At 45.6% G+C, this 18,537-nt stretch overlaps 1 pseudogene across 1 annotated transcript; it reads right to left on the minus strand.

The window, feature by feature from the left end:
• Positions 1 to 10,064: 10,064 nt before the first annotated feature.
• LOC310794821 (28S rRNA (cytosine-C(5))-methyltransferase-like) lies at positions 10,065 to 14,908 on the minus strand (annotated as a pseudogene). The gene is made up of 6 exons: positions 14,887 to 14,908; positions 13,481 to 13,877; positions 12,551 to 13,075; positions 11,808 to 12,018; positions 10,721 to 10,873; positions 10,065 to 10,260 (listed from the first exon to the last, which is right to left on the minus strand). The product of its transcript is annotated as a 28S rRNA (cytosine-C(5))-methyltransferase-like (transcript).
• Positions 14,909 to 18,537: the final 3,629 nt, after the last annotated feature.

Below are 18,537 nucleotides of genomic sequence, written 5' to 3' on the forward strand. Positions count from 1 at the left end.
CACACAGTGAGAAAAAAGAAAGTGAGAAAAAATAAATCATGTATTGCGGAAAGAAGTGATGCATCGATTTAAGATGCATCGAGATGCATCGGTAATCGAATCGAATCGTAGCCCTCTGAATCGTAATCGAATCGTGAGGCCAGTGAAGATTCACAGCCCCAGGCCTTCTAACAACATACAGCATTAATAACATGCGCACCATAGACGGTAGGGTTGGCACGATGGCGTCGACCATGGTCGATGGGCCGACCCCCATCCACCTCCGAGCCTTCTACATCGGACCATCGTTGATTAAAAAAATATCCAACATATGCTAAATAGCTTCAGCTCTGGTCACAGTTTCAGCACCAGCCCCTCCACCTGCCCTCTCTCTGCTGAGTGTTGCGCGCTGTCTGCCCACCCCCACCGTCAACAAGGGTGCCATCGTCCATCGTGCTGTTTCCCTGTGGAACCATCGCGATGGCACTTTGGTTGACATCGCACACGCCTAATATTACATTACATTACATTACGTCATTTGGCAGACGCTTTTATCCAAAGCGACTTACAATAACACATTTTTTGTCAGCAATAGAACAATCAACTATGGAGCACAGTCTATGACAACTACAACTTCTGAAGGAACAGTGGTACAAGTTTAGGTTAGTGGTACAAGGTTGGTTAGGTTTTTTTTTTTTTTTTTTTAATTAATAAGGAAAGAGAGAGACGAAGTTAGATCAAGAAGGGCCCAGATGGAGCCCGAAAAGGTGTGTCTTTAGTCTTTTCCGAAAGATCGGCAGTGATTCAGCCGTCCTGACCGAGGGTGGAAGCTCGTTCCACCATTGAGGTGCCAGGGACGAGCTATCTCCTAATAGACAGATGACATAATACTAATGCCATGCTGTATAGTACATACATGCACAATAGAAGTCTCTACATTCAAGTTGGTGTGGTCTGTTGTCTTGCAGGTAGACTTCAAGTGTGACGTTGTTCTAGACACTGAGCCGGCACCTCCTTTGACGAGTGGCCGCGTCCCTCTTGTGGCGGTTAGAATGCTATAATCATTACATTTCAATGACACTATATCAATTCGATGATCAATGTGTTTTGTTGTTCTCGATGCCCAAGCCATTGATGTGTCTCACTGTAGTCATGTGGTGTGGCTACAAGATCAGACGTGTTGTGTATGTATTCATGACTGGGTCTTGAAAAGTATTAAAGTTGATAGATCAATTTAGGGAAAATTAAGGCCCTTAAAAAGTCTTAATCATTATTTGATGAGGTATTAAATTGTGTAGCTATTATGCTGATTGCGTTAAGTGGGCATACTGTGTGCTATCGTCTCATATCGATCGCAGCCCCCTGAATTGAATCGAAATCGTATTGTGGCAGACTTTGTGCTATCAGCAAATATCTGTTGTCCAAAGAATCTATATATCCTATTGTGATGAAACTTGTGATTTACACCAATATTGCTGGCGTTGATGTCTTAAAATATATTGAAAAGGTCTTAACACATTGACTGCCAGCTTTTTTTTTTTTTGCTGTAGGTAGCTTTTGCCAAGCCGTTTTTTTGAGGATTCTGGCTCATTTTACAAGAGCCGAGGATTCTTTTCTGCTTGGAGTTTGTCAACACAAAGTTCACAAAAGTACTAATAGAATGTGTGCTTTCTCTGTCTAAAAGAGTTAGTTTGTAGAGTTAGTAGTTATGTAGATATTAGCCGTTGAGTACAGCATGGTTTTAGCGTCTGAGACAGGAAGCTGAGATAATCGCAGTTTTGTGAAATTCAATCAAACAGGCAGAACAGTCACTTTAACCATTTATTTTTGGCATCAGTGAGAGATCAGACATCCAAACAATATAGTTCCGAACGCCCTCTCCTTCAACTCCTCCCTCCGTGGGCGTGTCTAGTGGCTTTCAGCCTCCGTTTGTCACAAGTGAGTGCTCTGCTGCTGGGAGTTTGAGCAGCGTCCCTCCCTGGCAGCGAGTTTGAGCAGCCTCCCTCCCTGGCAGCGAGTGTGGATAGGTCTCACTCGTCTCTTGGGTTTGAGAGCCCCGATGAAGCCCCGTGCGACTCTAGACTTTATGCTGCCCACACAGTCCATTTCTGGAACCCCCCACCGCAGCAGCGCGAAAGCGTCCCCGCCTACAGTATGAGAATGAGGCTCGTTCGTTTCTGACTGTAAAATCGCCAAGCCATTTCCTTGATTTCCTTCCTTGGAGGAAGCAGCCGCGGGAGGCGGCTGCTTTTGGTTGACTTTATCTCTGTCGGGAGAGGACCGTCGCCACCTAGCTGGTCGGTAAAATAGATTATACACATTCAATACTTCCAATATCTCCATAGGAGACGCGGGGGGCATTGATCCACGTAGCACCGTCAAAAAAAAAAATATATATTTTTTGACGACTCAACTCGTCGTTGGCAGTGAACAGCTGGATTGTGTTTGACGACTCAACTCGTTGTTGGCAATGAACGTGTTAAAAAAGCCTTAAAATGTATTGAATTTAACTTCAGGATTCCTAACCTGTCATAGAAAAGTGCTTATTTGCCAAGGCACACACAGCTGGCAAGCATGTATGCATAATATGTAGGGCTGAGATAGTTCTTCACTTTTTAACTCCTACTCCTTACTGGTCCTGTAGCTCAACCCCAAGAAAGAGACCAAGCCGAAGGAGGAGAAGAAAGCCAAGCAGAAGAAGGTCCCTCCTCCACAGACCTTACCATCGAGGAAGGAGTATTCCTCGCGCCCCCTCAGCTCCAGCTCCAGCTCCAGCTCCAGCTCCAGCCCAGCCATTGCACCGGTCCAGATGGAGATCCAGGGGAAGCTCACTGAGGCAGCGCTGAGGATGATTGCCGAGGACATGCTGCCTCTCAGGTGACTTTCACTGGAAAAACACGCAATTTGAGACCGTCAGTTAAATTGAGAATAGTTTGAAAATGTACACTATCAACCTATCATCTTCTCTTTGTTCCTCTCAGTTTTGTGGAAGGCACAGGCTTCAGGTCGTTCATGAGCACCATCATCGGTCCTCAGTACAGCAAGCTCTCGCAGCGCGCCGTGGGCCAGCATCTGTACGAGGACGTGGAGAAAAAGTCAAGCCCCAGTTTATCCACGACCTGAAGGCCTGCCTGGCCACCGCCAGCGGCGGGGAGGGCGTCATTCACGTCACCTTTGACCTGTGGGCAGGTGGCCAATCGTCGGAGGAGCCCATCGTCGCCGTGCAGCTCCACTACCTCAACGACAGCTGGCAGATCCGTCATCCCACCGTGGCGTTCCGTCGCCTCGGCCGCAAGAACCTGAGCGGCGCCGTGGCCCGCGAGCTGGAAGGCGTGCTGCTGAGCTACGGCATTTTCCCGCACAACATCGGCTACGTCCTCCCCAACCAGGCCAAGGAAGCGGTGGCGGCCAACAGCTTGTTCTGCGACTACAAGATCATGTGCTCGTCTCACAGGGGGGAACCGGACGGAGACGAGTTGGTGGCCTTTCTGTCGGACCAGCTGACCGAAACGGAGGAGTCGCCCTTCTCGGAGCTGCAGATGGGAACCGGGACCAGCTGTGTGGCCAAAATGCTGCAGCTGGTGATCAAGGAGGCACTGAAGAACTCCAGGGTTGTGGAGAACCTGCTCTCCCAGGTCCACAATGTGGTGGCTTTCTTCAGGAGCAGCGCCTACTGGACCGAGGTAGGAGAAATACACTTGTGTTGTATTTTTTTTTACAGCCCAGGTGTTTTAATACAAGGTGTAAAGGGACCTGGCATTAAAATGCATTTTGGGTGATTGGATTCCAATCGGATAGTTTTTTATTTAATGTAATGATTTCATTATACACCCATCATGTCCCCAGAACATTTCCTTTAGTAAACTGACAGATACTTTTTCAATGGGGAATCACAGATTAGCGAGATAAAAAAAAAACAATTTCTGTCTCTAGAGACGCATGGTACTTATATGGCCGTCACGTTTTCTTTCTCAGGTGCTGTTGAAGGAGTGCGGCCTGTCTCTGTCCCCTCCCTCCAGTAGTTGCCGTTGGAACTCCATGATGATCTCCATGCGCCGGATGGTCCAGGAGACGGCCTGGAGCGCCATCACATCCGTCCTGGCCCAGGCTCGAATAGAGGCCAAGGACACCACCAGTGCCCCGCCGCTGGTCCAGGCCAAGCGGGAACAGGTGGTCGACATCCTGGGTCTCCTCGAGCCCTTTGAGGAAGCCATCCAGGTAAGAGAGTTACGAGGTGCCAACATAGGCAAAGCTCAGCCTAGGCAAGTTAGTTCCAATAGCCTTAGAGAGCAGAGCATGCTGTTTTACATGGGTTGCAGATCTACTTCTGGTGGGTTTCACACCTGACAACAGTTTTAGTTTTTTGTTATTTTATTGTTTTTTGTTTTTGTATGTTGGATAATTTAGATTTGAGATGTGCTTAATTTGTAACCAGTGAAGTATATTGTTGGTAGAAACTGACTGACTTCTTTAATTTCTTCTTGCAGGTCCTCCAGGGAAATGGGGTGACCATCTCCTTCATCATCCCCTCCATCGTTGGCCTGGATAAGAGCTTGGAGAACCGCAGCACCAGCTACACCCACTTCTCCAAGGGCCTGCGCATGGGCCTCCACACCCACTTCCAGTCCATGATCCTCCAGAGGGACCTGATCGTCGCCGCCGTGCTCGACCCCAGGATCAAACTGCAGGTATGGAGTTTGGACAGATGTATGAAGTTCGTTGTCATCCTTGATCTAAAGTAGATAAATTGAACGATGACAAAGAGAGATGGGAGATGGTGGGCCCAAAATGGCTTTAGAGGGGGGCAGTATGACATAGACAAAATTCTGTTTCTCAGACAAATAGCTCTTTTGCCACATCTGATCCTATAGATTTAATGGAAAAGAAAACAATGGTTTGACTGCTTTCCAAACACCCGGAAAAGTCAGTAGTGAAGATAAAAATAAAAATAAAATAAAATAGCATTCAACGTATTTTTGGATGTTGAAAGCTACATTTCTGTCCATACCTGTGACCCAGGCAGGATGGCTGCCTTCTGTTACACAGTGTAACAGCAATGCCCCATCCAATCTGTGGTAGATCTATGAGTGAGAGAACGTCATCCACAAATAATTGTTCTGTCGTTTTGCAACAATGGTTCTTTGAGTTTAAATGTAATCTGTCAAAGTACAAATCACAGTTTGTATCTGGCCTTGGAAGCAAAACTCTAACCCTGACTGCCTTTTTCCAGCCATTCCCTGATGCCAAACAGGAAGGAGAGATGTTCCTAATGGCTCTGTCAAAGTCCCAGGCTCGCTCCATGGTGGAGGAGACGGTGGAGGAGACAGTGGAAAACATGGACGCCGTGGCCTCTCCCACTGTGGAGGCAGCTGAACAGATGACAGGCGAGGGAACGCAAAGCAAGCAGGACCACGAAGAGGAGAGCCAGTCCAACTCGATCGCGGACGCTTCCGGCGCCGGCTTAGACGACACCGACGGCGGCGATGGAGACGGCGAAAACGACGTCAAGCGCAAGTCCGACTCCATCTTCAACTTTCTCCAGCCACCCGCCAAAAAGAAGAAGATCTCTGAGCTGGACATGTACCTGTCGGAGCCGCTGCTGTGCGCTAACTCCAGCTTGCCGTTCTGGAGGTGTGCTAACCGCTTCCCCCGGCTGCAGAACATTGTCAGGAAGCTGCTGGCCGTACCGGCCACCTCGGGGGGCTTCGACCGCCTCTGTCCCATGGCCACATGCATCGTCCGGGCCAAGAGGAGCCGTCTGCCCCCTCACACCACAGAGAGGCTGCTTCTGTACAGAGACTCCCTAAGAGGGAAGAACGCAAAGAAGACCAACGGTGTCGCCAAACACTGAAGTGCCTCCAGCTCATTCCATCATTCAGCACAAACTGCATACTTCACCTAATAATACGTCCAGCTTGCACACGTTACTGACACCAGCCTCAGGTCTCAGTCTATATCCACACCACTCATTTAGAGAGAGTAAAACAACAACAATCCAAAGTGTTTAGGTTAGGTTAGTTAGGTTAGGTTAGTGTCCCTTCGTGCAGAAAGGCCGGTGGTAGGCAGAAGTCGTGTGCTTGTAAACAGATAAAATGGAGTCAAATAATGTAACGTTGCTCGGGGGGAAAATCTATTTTCAACGTTTAAACGTTCTCTCCATGTTACAAAGTGATCTCCAGTTTGTTTCACTACGGAGAATAGCGGGGGGGAGAGCGTCATTTCTGGTCACGTGACAGAGGGCCGTCGGTTTGGTTTGTTAGCCGCCGTTCAAACAACTATTTTTGACAATTAGTGCCCAGACGATTGGTAGGCGGAGCTCTCCCAATTGTGACACAATCCCACTCACTTTTCACTTCCTGAAGGGGGGGATAGTCTGTTTAGCTTTAGAATGATATTTAGAATCGACACAGCCCGGGAATATCATCAACAGCAAAATCAGTGCAACAGGTGCAGGATTTGTTGGTGTCATTTGATGTCTACTCTTCATATTATGATCAGTTGGTTTGGTTCAAACTGAAATGTTCCTCTTTATGTTCCTTGTTCCCCTTTTCATGGTTAGTATGTCAGACCTGAGATCATCTGACAAACATTCCCAAACATGTTGATGCTGTTGTGTGGAAACCTTGTGAATTCAGTTCAGGTGTTTTAGATGGTTCGGACTAACTTGACTGTTCTTGTGGTCCTCAACCTGGGAGTCTATCAGCGAAAATACATTCAAAACATTCCTTTATAGATTACACTCCTGCCTAGATTTCTTTGATGACAGAAAGGTGTCTGGAAGAAGAAATCACACATCCAAAACAAATGACTACTTCTAATTAATTTGCATTATCAGCGGAAGTGTCCAAAATGCAAAAGTCTATTGCATTTGTAAAGTAAGACTTTTAGGTGGAATTGGCTAGAATAGAATAGACAGTTTCCCCTAAAGGTTTTTACTTTACAAATTACAGAGTACAGATTGCACAGGATAAAAAAAAATCATGATTTTTTTTTAAATGTAATCTGTCAAAGTACAAATCACAGTTTGTATCTGGCCTTGGAAGCAAAACTCTAACCCTGACTGCCTTTTTCCAGCCATTCCCTGATGCCAAACAGGAAGGAGAGATGTTCCTAATGGCTCTGTCAAAGTCCCAGGCTCGCTCCATGGTGGAGGAGACGGTGGAGGAGACAGTGGAAAACATGGACGCCGTGGCCTCTCCCACTGTGGAGGCAGCTGAACAGATGACAGGCGAGGGAACGCAAAGCAAGCAGGACCACGAAGAGGAGAGCCAGTCCAACTCGATCGCGGACGCTTCCGGCGCCGGCTTAGACGACACCGACGGCGGCGATGGAGACGGCGAAAACGACGTCAAGCGCAAGTCCGACTCCATCTTCAACTTTCTCCAGCCACCCGCCAAAAAGAAGAAGATCTCTGAGCTGGACATGTACCTGTCGGAGCCGCTGCTGTGCGCTAACTCCAGCTTGCCGTTCTGGAGGTGTGCTAACCGCTTCCCCCGGCTGCAGAACATTGTCAGGAAGCTGCTGGCCGTACCGGCCACCTCGGGGGGCTTCGACCGCCTCTGTCCCATGGCCACATGCATCGTCCGGGCCAAGAGGAGCCGTCTGCCCCCTCACACCACAGAGAGGCTGCTTCTGTACAGAGACTCCCTAAGAGGGAAGAACGCAAAGAAGACCAACGGTGTCGCCAAACACTGAAGTGCCTCCAGCTCATTCCATCATTCAGCACAAACTGCATACTTCACCTAATAATACGTCCAGCTTGCACACGTTACTGACACCAGCCTCAGGTCTCAGTCTATATCCACACCACTCATTTAGAGAGAGTAAAACAACAACAATCCAAAGTGTTTAGGTTAGGTTAGTTAGGTTAGGTTAGTGTCCCTTCGTGCAGAAAGGCCGGTGGTAGGCAGAAGTCGTGTGCTTGTAAACAGATAAAATGGAGTCAAATAATGTAACGTTGCTCGGGGGGAAAATCTATTTTCAACGTTTAAACGTTCTCTCCATGTTACAAAGTGATCTCCAGTTTGTTTCACTACGGAGAATAGCGGGGGGGAGAGCGTCATTTCTGGTCACGTGACAGAGGGCCGTCGGTTTGGTTTGTTAGCCGCCGTTCAAACAACTATTTTTGACAATTAGTGCCCAGACGATTGGTAGGCGGAGCTCTCCCAATTGTGACACAATCCCACTCACTTTTCACTTCCTGAAGGGGGGGATAGTCTGTTTAGCTTTAGAATGATATTTAGAATCGACACAGCCCGGGAATATCATCAACAGCAAAATCAGTGCAACAGGTGCAGGATTTGTTGGTGTCATTTGATGTCTACTCTTCATATTATGATCAGTTGGTTTGGTTCAAACTGAAATGTTCCTCTTTATGTTCCTTGTTCCCCTTTTCATGGTTAGTATGTCAGACCTGAGATCATCTGACAAACATTCCCAATAGTGCTCCAGGATGTAACCAGTCGGCCTTTATGGACACACTATATGAACGCTAATGACTTGAACGATACAAAATAATACCTCTGATTAATAGTTTATTTCTCCTGCTGACTTGTTTTCGTTTGTGAGACACCAAGTGCACTGTTGCAGTGTTGGTTCACTTTGCAGTAAACGTTTTTTTTTTCAGCCTGCAAACTGTTTTGTTTGCGTTTCCTTTTCTGTAGGTCAGTGATGCTTCAAATGACTGAACTGTGATGTTGAATTGTTTTCACAGTGGGCAGATCGCGTTTTGCATCTTGATTTGACACGAGTTAAGCAGCTGACCTACATTCAATGTACACGTATGTCACGATACGATGTTATGTCACGATACGATGTTATGTCACAGGAGTCAGGCGTTGGGCAGATTTTTTCAACATACGGTTACAGCAACAATTGAACGTAATTAATGAATGTAAACACCTTCGTCCAATCAGAAGCCATCCTTGTAATCGATTGGGTCAAGTATTGGTCAACATCTTGATCAAGCTGCTTCTGGTGGACGGACCTCTTTTCTCGCATTGTTTATTTAACTGATGGAAATATCCAGAGATTGTTACAGAATAAATGTTATGTTAATGTTATGGAATAAAGCCTTTTTTTCTCTACAATACTCTGTCTGTGCCTTGTTGCTTTCATGTGTTGAAAGTTCAGCATTAACCCATTGATACCTGATGCAGCATTCCCTTTAAGACCGTGGTTCGCAGTCTTAAAGGGATACACACAAATGAGGGATATACACGCAAATGCTGCATCAGGTATCAATGGGTTAACCCAGTGTGGCCACTAACTTAACAAATGATTACTTAACAATTGATTTTGTCTAAATTCAGAATTTTCAAGCTGAAGTTGGTTATACCTAACCTGACGCTGCCAGATGGATGTAGGTTGGTTCACATTTGTTTCACAACCTGACATCGTGAATTGTTGAACAATGCCGCCCCCATCTGGCGGATTCAGGTTAGGTTATACCTCCTACACATAAACAATGGGTTGGAGAAGTGATGGCTCATCTAAAACTTGAAAAGTTGAAATACTCTATTCGAGGGTCTGTGCAAAAGTTTTTTAAAGTCTGGCAACCATTTTTAAATTATTTTGAGTCTCAATATGCTACAATAGAGTAAAATTATATTCTGTCTACTTTTTTTATGTTTCTATAATAAGGTGGTGATGGGAACTGTGTGAGGTAGTGGTCATCAGTTATATGTTGCTGTTTTGTTTTGTCTTTTATTTTAGTGTCTCAATGTGGGAAAGGGGGGTTTATGTTTTGTGAGTTTTTTGTCTGTTTGAAAAAATCTATAACAATATTTGAATAAATTCAGAATTTATATAGAAGAATATTTAGAAAATTAATAGTCAGATAGTCAAGACAATAGTCTGGAAACAAATATTTTCCCATACTTTTCCACATCTGGAAAATAGTCAAATCAAATTCCATACTTTCGTAGGAACCCTGGGCACAGACAGAGGCAATGTTATAGAGTAAAAAAAATATCTTTATTTTCAGTTCCATTCCCCAGATGTTTCATTGGAAAGGTATAGGCCCTGTGCATGACATTCCCCTCCAGACAACACGGTGGCAGTCTCTCCATTTTAAATGTCCAGTTTCACTCTGCTTTGGCTGCCTTCTTTTTCTTCTTCCTCTTCCTCTTCTTCTTGGCTGGCATACCGACGGCGTGCACTTCAGGTTTGTCCTCCGTCGCCTCCATCTCCTCCTCGCTGGCTGCTGCCTCTCCTGGAGAGGCAGCAGGCTTCTCCTCACAGACAGACGGGCGGCAGGGTGTCTCCTCTGGACCGGGTTCACTGTTAAGAGAGCAGAGGGAGGGAAGCAAACATGTTGATGCTGTTGTGTGGAAACCTTGTGAATTCAGTTCAGGTGTTTTAGATGGTTCGGACTAACTTGACTGTTCTTGTGGTCCTCAACCTGGGAGTCTATCAGCGAAAATACATTCAAAACATTCCTTTATAGATTACACTCCTGCCTAGATTTCTTTGATGACAGAAAGGTGTCTGGAAGAAGAAATCACACATCCAAAACAAATGACTACTTCTAATTAATTTGCATTATCAGCGGAAGTGTCCAAAATGCAAAAGTCTATTGCATTTGTAAAGTAAGACTTTTAGGTGGAATTGGCTAGAATAGAATAGACAGTTTCCCCTAAAGGTTTTTACTTTACAAATTACAGAGTACAGATTGCACAGGATAAAAAAAAATCATGATTTCCACAATAATTTAAATTTTAAATCACTGGACAATATTTACATGATGTGCAGCGCTTGCTCCTGGTCTTCACAGTGTTTCTCCAGCAGAGCCACAAAGAAGCCGTGTGTGAGGGTGGTGCTGGTGCTGGCACGCAGGCACTGGCTGAGCGGCTGCAGGCCACGCTCCGGCCACTGGGCCAGCAGAGGAACCAGCCTGAGGGGAGACAGAGACGTCCAATATTTACTGTTCATAATCCAGATCTTCAAACTGCACGTTAGTGCGGTCCCAAACACTGTCCACTTGCCAAAACGGAAACGCTGTAATTGCAATATAAAATGGTTTAAATTTAAAGTATAGACAGCTGCAGCAGGACACCTCTTTACGCTTAGTTCACACAGACAAGCTACGCCTTGCCTTGCCTCAAGCCACGCCTACGCCGAGCTGGGCGTGAACCTGTTACACGCTTTTGCGATCACACCGCACGCCTTTTGCACGCCGAACCTGGAGCCGAGTCACAAGCGCCTCTCCTCTCTCCCGACTGTATTTTTTCACGTGTTGTCATGGGTAGCCTCTAGGTAAAATAAATCTGATATATTTAATGTTCTATTGATGCTGGATATGTATAACCAGGTCTGACTATAGTCGGACATTTTAGAGAGGTGATCTTGCAAGAATATGTGCTGGCACAACAACATTGTCCATCTTGCTTCTTCGGTCGCTATTCTCTCTCATGAAGATTTGTTTGCCGACAGGGAGAAAGCCCCACGTGATAGCCACCCGTCAATCTCTCTCTCGCTCTCTCTCTCTGCTCAATACTGTTGTAGAAACTCCATTTTATTTTGAAATTCAGTTGACTTTGCCAGTTCCCACGGATATTGTCGCGTTTTTCTTTCATGGCTTGACAGAAAAGCCTGCCTGCACACGCCTTGTCGGCGTGAAAATAGAACTCTCGCCTATTCGATAAAATCGGCAAGGCACAGGCAAGGCGTGGGTACACGCAGGGTTCACGCTCAGGCGGCCGGTGTACACAGCCTCGTTGACTAAAACGGACGCCTATTTAAAAGCGTGGGTAAAGGCAAGGCATAGGCAAGGCTTGGGTCGCCGGTGTGACCGAAGCCTTAGCCCGCAGCAGGTGGAGTAGACCTACCTGAAGCCGGGGTTTTGCTGCAGACAGGCAGTGACGACCTCCTCGTTCTCCTGGCTGTGGACGGAGCAGGTGGAGTAGACCAGGCGCTGCAGGCGGGGGAAGCGCAGGCCGTGGTTCAGGCAGCGCAGCTGGAAGGAGGCCAGGGAGGCCAGACGAGCTTGCTGCTTCTCCCTGTCAGTGGAGGAGGCGTCGTCACGCAGACACACCATACCTGCAAAATACACACACACACACACACACACACACACACACACACACAATAAGCAAATGATATGAGAGGGGAAAATGCACACAATCACTGATGAGGAAACCTTGCGAGGCAGCTGGATTCACGCGAGATCATGAGATCACGATCACACGACACACAAACCATCTGGCAGCGTCAGGTTACTGATGAGGTGCAGGCTGACCGAAAGCAATACAAATCTGATCCGGGACTGTTGTAAACAAAACATGGCGTTACTGATCGTGTGTGTTACTGATCGTGTGTATTACTGATCGTGTGTTATAGCATACTAGATGATTATTATTATTATTATTATTAGTGTTATAGCATACTAGAAATAGAGCACGCTTCCAGTATTTCCAGCGCACGCAGTTCACATGCACACGCTCGCCCACTCAGCTGACAGTGCTCATTTCTACTGTACCTCGTACTTTGCTTCGTGCTCGAGGTCTCGCCTGCTTCGCGCTTCATCGCTGCAGCAGCACCACCAACTATGAGATCAAACACTGAATCCTACCTGATCCGCTGCACGAGGGATCCAGCAGGACAAACTCCACGTCTTTATACTGCGGGCTGTCGGGATCCACCTTCAGGAAGTCCTGGTTGGCCAGCTGCTGACACGTGACCCCCGCCCGCAGCAGGAGGGTGGACATGGTGGACAGACGCTTGGCGTCCAAATCAAAGGCAAACCGCTTCCCCTTGTTCTTCAAGATGGCCGCCAGGTGGCTGGTCTTGTTGCCCGGGGCGGCGCAGGCGTCGATGACGTGGCTGCCGGGCGGCGGGTCGAGGAGGTGGGCAGGGAGGCAGCTGGCTTTGTCCTGCAGGATGATGTGACCCGCCTTGTACAAAAAGTGGTCATGGAAGTCCGTCTTAGGAGCAAAGACCAGCAGGTCCGAGAGGTGCAGATCCCTCACAAAGGATTTCTTCTTCAGGCTCAGGTCCTCCAGCCTCCAGGCCATGTCCCAGGTAGGAGAACCCGTCCCTCTTCAGGTAGTCGACGGCATCGTCCACCGTGGTCTTCAGGGTGTTCACGCGCACATACCTGGCAGAGATATTTAGAGTTTAGTATTCGTCATCAAGTTTTTATTTTGTTTTTAATTTTTGTTTTCAATTCAGTTTAGTTACAGTTAGTTTCCAGAGTGGGTTTGCTCTTTATATATATATATATATATATATATATATATATATATATATATATAATATATATAATGGGGTGGTGGGGCTATTTGCCAAGGGCAACAACACTGTGAAATTCACTCAGAGTTATGTAGACATCCCAGTCTCAATAAACATTATGCATCAATGCCTCCTCATGCTTCTGTTGACAAATTGGTCAAAAACTAAAACTAAAGAAATGTTCTGTATATTTTTTATTTTAGTTAGTTTCATAAGAACACAATATATTTTCAGTTCGTTTAGCTTCCGTTAACTCTAATACCCTTGATACCTGGGCAGCTGCTCGGCCTCGGGTGGCTGGACGCCGGTGGCAGGGAGCAGGTCCTGGTTCCTGCTGACCTTGTGTTTGATCTTGATGCGGGCCAGCTCCGCCTGCAGTCTGGACCGGTGCTTCGTCATCACGGCCTTCCAGGCGCCGCCGCACTTCAGCCCGCGGCCCAGCAGCAGGTCGTACACCAGCACTTTGGCCAGGCTCATCTTCAGCCGGCTCAGTTTGAGCAGCTTGGTGGACTTGATGATTTCCTGCAGGATGGACGAGTACTTCTGGGTCTCGCACACCAGGGCGAACAGCTGCTTGATGTTCTCAAAGCCGCTGTCGTACACCAGAGTCTTCAGAGCGCCCTGCTTCTGCTCAGCTTTCTCCAGGATCTCGGCAGCTCTCCTCTCCTCTGGAAAAGAAGAGTGTAAAACAATCTTACCAGTCTAAACCCAGTCGCTTTTGATCTAGATCAGAGGTTTTTAAAGTGAGTGGGAGGCAGGCCTCCCCAGGGGGGCTCCAAGCAGTTTCAGGTGAGACTCAGTGAATGGAAGTGGAAAAAATCGTTTTTAAAAGGTTGTCACATAGAATAGACTAAATGAGTGTGATTTGGTTAAAGAGATACCGTAGTTCAGATATACAGTAGTTTTGGGGAATTTGAGAGTTTTTCCCAGAGTCAGAAGAAATAAATGCCATCAGACAGGTCTTTCTATGTATTTGGTGTCGTCTGATGTATGTTAAACAATAATATCAAGCTATCTTGTCACAATTGTTGAGTGTCTGGACTCAAATAATCATGATCCCATAGACATAGGCAATTGAGCGAGAGGGGGGGTCCTTTTCCCAAGCCTTGTCTGGGGGGAGGCTCACAGTCTCAGACTTTGAAAACCCCTGACCTAGGTTAGAGCATTTCACTGTAAGTACAATAAAATATACTGTCAATGATCTCTAAAACATATATTTTTGTGTGAGACAACATGACATGCTCCAAAAATAGAGCGTGGTGTTGTTATACGTCGTAGACAAAATGCTTTCAATATGTGAGCTGAACCTGGAAGCATGGCACAGGGTCAAGGGTCAATTCACTTTCTATTCAGCCAGTTAAGCTGCTGGATTCAATCAACAAACTGAGAACAAAATCTTGAAAAAGGTTCATACATGCTGTCTTGAAAGAAATCAATGAGAATCAAGACTCTATGACTGACCAATGGACAGAAGCTTGACTTCACTGCGGTTGAAATGAATTTGAGCCAATGGTTTGCAATTTGGTCCTTCTTTAATCTGTTTTCAATTCATTCCTGTTAGCTTTTACTTGTTTTATTCCCTGTCAAACACTTAATAACTCTACCTGCAAAAGTGCTAAAGAAATAAAACATAATTATTAATGTATTTATATTATTGCCAAACACCATCTTTCTCACTAAGCATGCGGTGTACGCCCATGTGTTACTTCTTCAGATGATATATTTGACATGACATGATATCAAAGAACTTTTATGGAAAGAACTGACAGCTCCATATTGCCCCATTGCAACATCAGCGCCCAGCAGCCTCCGCCATTTTTTATTTTTGGAAGCGTGACAGCGCCAAAAGAACCTCGCACAGGCTCGCAGTGGTCAGCTGCGGTAGCGCGGGCCCCTATAATCAGCCTCTCTAAACAGTAACTCAACGGGAGAACACTCTAAATTTCGTGGATTCACATCTTTTCTGGGCGTACTGTAAATCTTGATTGAAGTGGTGTAGTGCAGGGATGTAAAACAACAACCATATTGTGGAAACTAAGCAAAATTTTTCGTTTTTTTCTTTTAGTTTTTTCAAGATAAATAGTAAATGCAAAGGACCCGAGGTTAAAACCACGGCAACGCACTTCTGACGGAGTGGACGACAGCCGCATTAGCTATTTATCTTGAAAAAACTAAACAAAGAAAACGAAAAATTTTGCTTAGTTTCCACAATATGGTTGTTGTTTTACATCCCTGCACTACACCACTTCAATCAAGATTTGCAGTACGCCCAGAAAAGATGTGAATCCACGAAATTTAGAGTGTTCTCCCGTTGAGTTACTGTTTAGAGAGGCTGATTATAGGGGCCCGCGCTACCGCAGCTGACCACTGCGAGGCGCATTCTGTTTCCAAAAATGGCCGGAGTGTCCTCTCTTTCCTTCCATGCTCTTTGATGATATGACTGAGGGAAGGCAGAAAGCAGCTTGATTAGTTGATGCAGTCGTAGCACTTCATTGCTACTGTGCAGCCTTTTTGCACTAACTTATCAACTGAACACTCAGCACTTTGTATTGTTTTTATAACTTTGAATCATGCAGGGAAGTTTTGCTGATCGTGGCTCTTTAACAGCAACACTCTTCATATTCCTCGTCTGCTGACTTGCTTTGTGTTGAGTGTGAAGTCTTCAAACTAAATCAATTATAGATTTATCAGTTAAAATTAGACCTTTGCAGCTCGGACTCAGCAGGGAAATAAAACAGAATATGAGCACATCAAATATGAAATACAAATAAAGTGTCCTCAGTTGTCAGCAGCAGAGGGAGCCAGAGAGCTGTTGAAGAAGATGAGAGACTGTGATGCTGACAGACAGACATCACATAACTACACATTTACTCATTTACTGTGTAGTCATGTTTTGTTATTTTAGTTTCCCTAATTAAGGTTTCTCTTTTAATTTAATTTAATCCAGATCAGTGGTTCTCAATGTGAGGTCCGGGGGGACCACCAGGGGTCTTTGAGGAGGTTCCAGGTGGTCCCAAGCAAACTGATCATGGCCGTAGCTAGCTATGAGGACGGGGAGGTCCGGACCTCCCCTAATATTTCAGAGAAAAAAATAAAACAATCTGCATGGAAAAGCATGAAAAACACGGGATCTCTTTTATTTTGAAACGAAAGGCAGGTCAGGCAGGAAGTCATCTGACGCCGCGTCCGCGGTAACTTGATTCTGAGAGAGCAGCAGCATGGTGGTGAGTGATGACTCTCTGTCTGCCTGGCGAGATAATTGAAGGTGAGCGAGCTGCGAGACAGTGAGCGAGTGAACGACAGACAGTGAGTGACACTGACAGATTTTTTAGCAACAACCAAGAAAGTAAGTGTCTAGTCTGTCTCTTAAGTAATGTTACCTGTGTGACACGTTGGGATGCTACTGGCTAATCATGCATGATGCCAATTGCCAAGCTCCCGAAGTCAGGTATGCAGGTGGCTATATGCATGGTTTCAGTTTCATGACCCAATAAGTAACAAAAAGAGGTGGTGTAAAGTTAAAAACAACATAATATATTTTATTTTATTTTTCAATCGTTCCTATCAGGAATAAATAAATGTCCCTCTGTATGTTTTTTTTTATTATCGATGATGACTTTGTGTGTTGTGTAGGCTACGTCTTGGGTTGTGTACCTGTGTTTGTAGGTGTCATTTTGATATGAATTTGGCTAAAACAGTTTGTGTTTGTTAGTTACAATTATGTTGACAGGAGAGCTGAGCAGGTGGTGACATGAAAGAGAATATACTGAATAATGACATCACAACAGTATAATCCTAATGTTGATTTAAAATGATATATTACTCTAAATATGGCTAAAAAAGGGGGGAAAAAACCCTCAAATTTTTTGAATCCGCCTCCCCTTGCTGGACCTCCCCTATTTCGGAACCCTGGCTACGGCCCTGAAACTGATTAATTAAATTTCCAAGAAGTGAACACAAATAGATGTAGAAGATCACAGTTTCTCTGTTATCTCTACAATACAGACACACGTACATCAATGTGTCCAGAGAAACAACTGACTAGATAATTATACAAAACCAACATGCAGGAAACTTTGATTCCAACTGTGTATAGTTTATTGTTTATTGTTATTGTCACATTACCCCACAGCTTCACTTCTCCCTCCCTAGAGCTCTCTCTCACTCACTCACACACACACACACACGCGCGCGCGCGCGCGCACACACACCAAGCGCGTCATTTTGCGTGGGGTCGGTGGGGTCCGGACCCTACCAACATTTCAGGGTGTCCAATTGTCCCTACCAACTTTTAAGCAACCTTATTTGCATTATCTTTGGAGTGCAGTTATATAGGTCATTTAGATTGTCTTCCCATATTTTGCAAGGATAGAATTGACCCGACCATTATTGAGTGAAATTAGTTTGCAATATGTTCAAAGTTACATTTAACCCTGTTTTTCACAACGGAATGGGCTAGTCCACTTTTTTTCGCCGAAACTCACGTTTGATTGGCTCATTTGGCTGATGACCAAAACAAACGCCCACTCACACACATGGCTAGTCTGACACACACAACAATGCGACATGCCGCCTCCTCGCCCTCCCGCTCGGAAAAAGAGAGACATCAGAAGCTATTTTGAGCGTCCCCCTGCAGCAACTGTAAGTAACGAACACACCACTAATTGTATTACTGAAAGTCTGACGCGCATCACGCGTCGCATTTGTGCCCCAGGCTGTCAGTCAAACTGTTGAATCAGGCTAGAGGCTCTTAGGAAGCGCTGCCTGCAGCCACTGTCTTTTGTTATTGTTATTGTTTTGGCTACTATGCACTTTGAGGATGGTGTTGGTTGTCGTTTTGCACTGTTGTATGTATCGATGAGAAACAAGTGTCTGAGGATGCAAGACAAATTTCGGACTCTGTCTGACAATAAAGTAATATCTTATCTTATAACGTTAAACTGTGTGAACCAGCAGAGTATCATTTTACATTACAGCTGCTAACCTGCAAAACGCGAGCAAGAAGATGCTAGAGAAAAGTGTCCTGTCCAGTTACATGCATGTGTACATGTTACATGCATTGTTGTTACATGCATAGACTAAGTAGTATCACCCCCCCCCCCAAACTGTGTATCCCCCTATATGAAGCAAGTGGGGAATTCCCCCCATTTTGAAAAATATAAAATAAAATATAAATATATATATTTTTTTTTTTACGTAGGAAACACAGCAGCAACCAAGAGAGAGTGAGAGTGAAGGGACACAGCAGAGAGAGAGTGGAGAGATGGAGCAGCAGCAACCAATAGAGAGAGAGAGTGAAGGGACACAGCAGAGAGAGAGTGAAGGGAC

Source organism: Poromitra crassiceps, assembly GCF_964638095.1.
Source record: "Poromitra crassiceps genome assembly, chromosome: 20".
Taxonomy (NCBI): Eukaryota; Metazoa; Chordata; class Actinopteri; order Beryciformes; family Melamphaidae; genus Poromitra; species Poromitra crassiceps.